Genomic DNA, 5,512 nt, shown 5'->3' on the forward strand with positions numbered 1-5,512 from the left:
CAGGTTGTTAATGAATCTTCCTCCAATCCTGATGCCATGTTTTTCTTCATCCAACCCAGCTTCTAGGATGATCTGTTCAGCATACAGGTTAAATAAGTATGGTGAAAAATACAACCTTGTTGCACACCTTTCTTAATTTTAAACCATTCACTGTCCCCATGTTCTGTTTGAACAACTGCCTCTTGGTCCAGGTACAGATTCCTCATGAGCACAATTAAGTGTTCCGGAATACTATACTTTGCAATGGTGTCCATAGCTTGTTATGATCCTTGCGTAGTCAATAAAGCACAGGTAAACATCTTTTTGATATTCTCTGCTTTCTGCCAAGATCCATTGGACATCAGCAATGATATCCCTCGTTCCACGGCCTCTTCCGAATCTGGCTTGAACCCAGGAAGTTTTCTGTCAATGTATGATTGTAGCCACTTCTGTATTACCTTTAACAAAACTTTACTCGCATGAGATATCAAAGAGATTGTCCGATGATTTCCTCATTCTGTTGGGTCACCTCTCGTTGGAATGGGCACAAATATGGATCTCTTCCAATCAGTCAGCCAGATAGTTGTCTTCCAAATTTCTTGGCAGAGATGAGTTAAGGCCTTCTGTGTCTCCTCACTTTCTTGAAAGATTTTAATTTTTATTTCATCAATTCCTGTTGCCTTGTTCTTAGCATGATGGACTACTACAGGAAAAAGCAAGTTGTTCACCAGGAAGACATCAAGGAAAGCAATCAAGTTCCTTCAGGACAAACTTCCCTCTAAGACTGAAGCTCAAAGGGAACACACAAACAAGCATGTAAGCTTGCTGACAACGACATTGGTGTACTGGTGAGTGGAAGAGGGGGAAAGGTAGCAATGATGAAATGGGCTGAGTTTAACCACAGTCCATTGACTCCCATTGACCTGGAGATGAAAGAGAGAAGAGGAAGGACTTGTTGGTCCAAAGTGTGGTGAGACCTACGGACACTAGAGCCCATGGACAAGGACGTAGCCACAGAGGGATAGAGCTGAGAGTGAAGCATCCAGCTGATATGAAGTGAGGGGAGATGCACAAGACCACCCAAACCTGCAGACAATATCCATTTGACCTAGCCTCGATGACTCGATAATCAGAACTCAACTAGAGGAAGATTAAAAAAAAAAAAAAATTTTTTTTTTGGATAAAAGAAACAAGGGCAAATTGCTACAATTTGATTAACCTGACCTATAGTCAGAGAGATAGTTCCTCTAAATACCAACAGAGAGAGAAGGAGTCTTCACATCAGGTATCAATGCTATCTCCTCTGTACACAGGGTAGATAAGGATGGGCAATTTAGACATTGGCTACCTAAAATGAGGGGGTGATAAAGGCAGTAAGTGACTGGCTTACAAGGTTTCAAGAGGGAGTTTAGTTTAAGAGTATGGGGGGAGGGCAAGAAAGAGTCCCCACTGAATAGATTTCATCTTGTCTAGATGGGTGAGGAATCTGTACCTGGACCAAGAAGCAGTTGTTCGAACAGAGAATGGGAACACTGAATGTTTTAAAATTGGGAAAGGTGTGCGACAAGGTTGTGTTCTTTCACCATACTTATTCAACCTGTATGCTGAGCAAATAATAAGAGAAGCTGGGTTCTATGAAGAAAAACGGGGCGGCAGGATTGGAGGAAGACTAATTAACAACCTGTGATATGCAGATGATACAACCTTGCTTGCTGAAAGTGAAGAAGACTTAAAACATTTACTGATGAAGATCAAAGAGCACAGCCTTCCATGTGGATTACATCTTAATGTCAAGAAAACAAAAATCCTCACCACTGGACCAATAAACAACATTCTTATCAGTGGAGAAAAGATTGAAGATGTCAAGGACTTCATTCTTCTTGGATCCACTATCAACACTCGCAGAAACAGCAGTCAAGAGATCAGACGACGTATTGCACTGGGCAAATCTGCTGCACAGGAACTTTTTAAAGTATTGAAGGGCAGAGATGTCAGCTTGAGGACTAAGGTGCGCCTGATCCAGGCCATTGTGTTTTCAATAGCCTCATGTGGATGCGAAAGCTGGACAGTGAATAAGGAAGATCGTGGAAGAATTGATGCCTTTGAGTTGTGGTGTTGGAGGAGAATACTGAAAGTGCCATGGACTGCCAAAAGAACCAATAGATCTGTTTTGGAAGAAGTACAGCCAGAGTGCTCTTTGGAGGCCAGGATGGCTAAGCTTCGTCTCTCCTACTTTGGACATATTGTCCGGAGGAAACAATCGTTGGAGAAGGATGTCATGCTGGGTAAGGTGGAGGGTCAGAGAAAAAGAGGAAGACCCCCAACGAGATGGATCAGCCAGGTGGCATCATTGATGGACTCAAGTGTGGCAGCGGTAGTGAGGTTGGCCCAGGATCGCACATAGTTTCGTTCTGCTGTGCATGGGGTCGCTATGAGTCAGTGCCGACTCGATGGCACCTGACAACAGAGTCAGAAGTAGTTCCTCTCTCTCGCTTTCTTCCTAGTCTGTTTTAGTTTGTAAGTTCCGCTGAACCCTGTCCACTATGGGTGACCTTGTTAGTATTTAAAAGTGTGGTGGCATAGCTTCTAACATCACAGCAGCATGCCAGCCACCACAGTACGAAAAACTGACAGACGAGTGGAGGATTGTCACACTAGGACTCCTATTACCTTGTGGGATCCCAGAAAACCATAACCTTCTGCCTTGAACTTTATTGGCCCAGTAGATTCCCTTGAAACCATTGCTTTGTTTGGACCTTATATCAATAAAGATAATGAGACAGAGAATTTGTCTGCAGCCATCTACTGATCACAGAGACGTGTCTAAACATGATTTGTTTGTAATAAACCTCTGTGTGTATGAACAGCAACCCTGGTAGCAATGCTTTTTGACTTCCTGTCACATATTTAGCTTTTAAAAATCTTTGTCCTTGGTGGAGTTGGGGAGCAGGGTGGGGGTGGGATGGAAATCAAATGCTTCCAAGTGAAGGCATGAGGAGGACAAATTTCTCATTGCTGGCTGGCACTATACAACTGGGGGTGAAACAAAACAGATACACTTTAATAATAAAACATCGAAAAACCTGTTCTAGCTACTTATTTTTGTATCTTTTCATTTTGCAAGGTTTACCATTCACCTATTATATCCTGAGGTGTTCTGGAGGAGCAGTGAGTTAAGCACTGAACTGCTAACTCAAAAATCAGTGGTTAGAACCCATCAGCCACTCTAGGGGTCAGCTTCTGGAAATATTTACAGCCTTGGAAATCCTAGGGAGGCTCTGCTATGTCCTATGTTGTTGTAGTTAAGTGCCATGGAGTCAGTCCCGACTTGTAGCAACCCTGTATAGGGTTTCTGAGAAGCAGCTGGTCAGTCTGAGCCACTACCCTTGTGGTTAGCAGTCCAATGTTTATCCTACAGTTCCATGCCAGGACTCCACTTTGTCCTACAAAGAATTCAGTGGGTGGCAGTGGTTAGCACCCACCAGCATTACTGAGAGAAAGGTCTGGCAACTTGCCTTTTGTTAGGATTTCAGCCAAGAAAACCCTATGGAGTTCTACCTTGTAACACACGGGTAACTAACAGCTACATCAGGGACTCAGAGATAAACAAGACTGCAGAACCTACAAAGCCCTTAACTCTGGGGGAAGGAGAAAGGAAGAGAATAACATAATAACACCAGGGAGAAGCTGCTTGAGTCTGTTCTTGGGGAACAAATAAGATCTTTCCACCTACACAAAGGATTCCTGGTATGACACTGAAGGTCAATGGTTCAAAGCTACTAGCCACATCTTGAAAACCCTGTATCAGGGTCACTATGAGTCAGGACCAACACCATGCCATTTCACCACCACCAAAGAATCGAGGTAGGAGAAGTATTGTGTGCAGTTGTGATCTGCCATTGAATCAGTTCTGACTCACAGCGACCCTGTATAGGGTTTCGGAGGAGTGGTTGGTAAGCTTGAACCACTTGTGGTTCAAACCGACCTGGCAATGTAGTGCTTATCCTAGCACTCCACACCAGAGGTGAGAGGAATCATGTGCACAGGAAATCTCTGAAGAGCTGGGAAAGCATGTGGGGGAAATGGACCAAGCAGCTGGACAATGCTGTCCCCTAGTGGTGTTGCTGGGAGCTAGCCAGGAGCAGCTGGAGGCTACCGGTTATTATTGTTCAGTCTGTGCACTTGGCAACAGTGTCAGGGAAGTCTGTGGCCCAACCCTTCTAGGACAGGAGTGTGGTTCTAGCACTCCTTGCCCCCATATTCTGTGTCACTGGCTGCAGTGGACCAGATTCCACCATTAGAGAATCTTTTCTTTGGTGAAGATGAGACTGTAAGAGCCACATTCGAATGCATTTTTCTCAGGAAAGGAGTACAACCTCCTGAAAAGGCCTGGGTGTTGCTGTACGGAGTGAGAGCAAACGATGTGCAAGTGAGGGAGTGCCAGCCCCACCTCTAACACAGATGAAGGCAAAAGGAAAGAAATGCTAATCAAAAACCACTGCTCTGTGCCTGTGGGCCTTGTGAAGTGAGGCGAGCTTGAGGGCAGGTTGACAATAGTGGTGGGAGAGAGAGAACAAGAACGGATAGAAAGGCCTGGGAAAGAAGTGCATTTCTCCACAAGATGACCTCCCCATCACCAAGGGTTTTGCTCAAAAGCCGTTCACTAGAGTGGCTGAGCAAGAGCTTTGGAGGTTAGGTTGTCATTTGATTCTGCTCTTCGCCAATCACTTGGCTCTGGGCTTATCAACTAGTGTGACCCATTCAATCTGTAAAATGATGCTGGCATTGCCTTTAGAAATTTCCAAAGATTTAATGACACAAAATAAACACACCTTAGGATAAGCAATGGACTGCTGGTAACCACATGGTTGAAGGTTCAAACCCACAATAATGCCACAGGAGAAAGATAAGGCTGTCTGTTCCTATAAAGATTTATAGTCTCAGACACCCTATGGCTGATATGAGTTGGAATCGACTCAGTGGCAGTGGGTTTTGGGGTTTTGGAAATGGTCTGTACTTGTTCACCTTCATGCAACCTGCACCAGCATGTACCCCAAAGTAAGTGATCAGAAACATCTACTGATTTACCTTGATGACTTGTAGGCAAGCTCTTCACACTGGCAACATGAGCAGCCTGGGACCACCCTCCTTTACTGGGTACCCTTATTTGTGGAGTCCTGGGGTGATGCTGTGGTTAATGCACTGGACTGCAAAGTTGCTTTGAATCTCAAGGTGTGCAGTTCAAGCTCACCAGCTGTTCCTCAGCAACCCTATACAGGATCGCTATGGGACGGAACCGACTTGATAGCAGTTAGCAACAACAACATTTGGTCCAAGTCCTGGTAGCATAGTGGTTATGTGTTGGCTTGATAACCTCAAGATCAACAGTTCGAATCTACCAGCCGCTTTTCAGGAGAAAACTGAGGCTTTCTACTCCTGTAAAGATTGACAGCCTTGGAAACCCTATACAGAGTCTATATAAGTCAGAACCGACCCGACGGTACACCACCACCATCATTTGGTCTAGGTTTTC

The sequence above is a fragment of the Chrysochloris asiatica genome, unplaced genomic scaffold (assembly GCF_000296735.1).
Source record: "Chrysochloris asiatica unplaced genomic scaffold, ChrAsi1.0 scaffold00291, whole genome shotgun sequence".
Taxonomy (NCBI): domain Eukaryota; kingdom Metazoa; phylum Chordata; class Mammalia; order Afrosoricida; family Chrysochloridae; genus Chrysochloris; species Chrysochloris asiatica.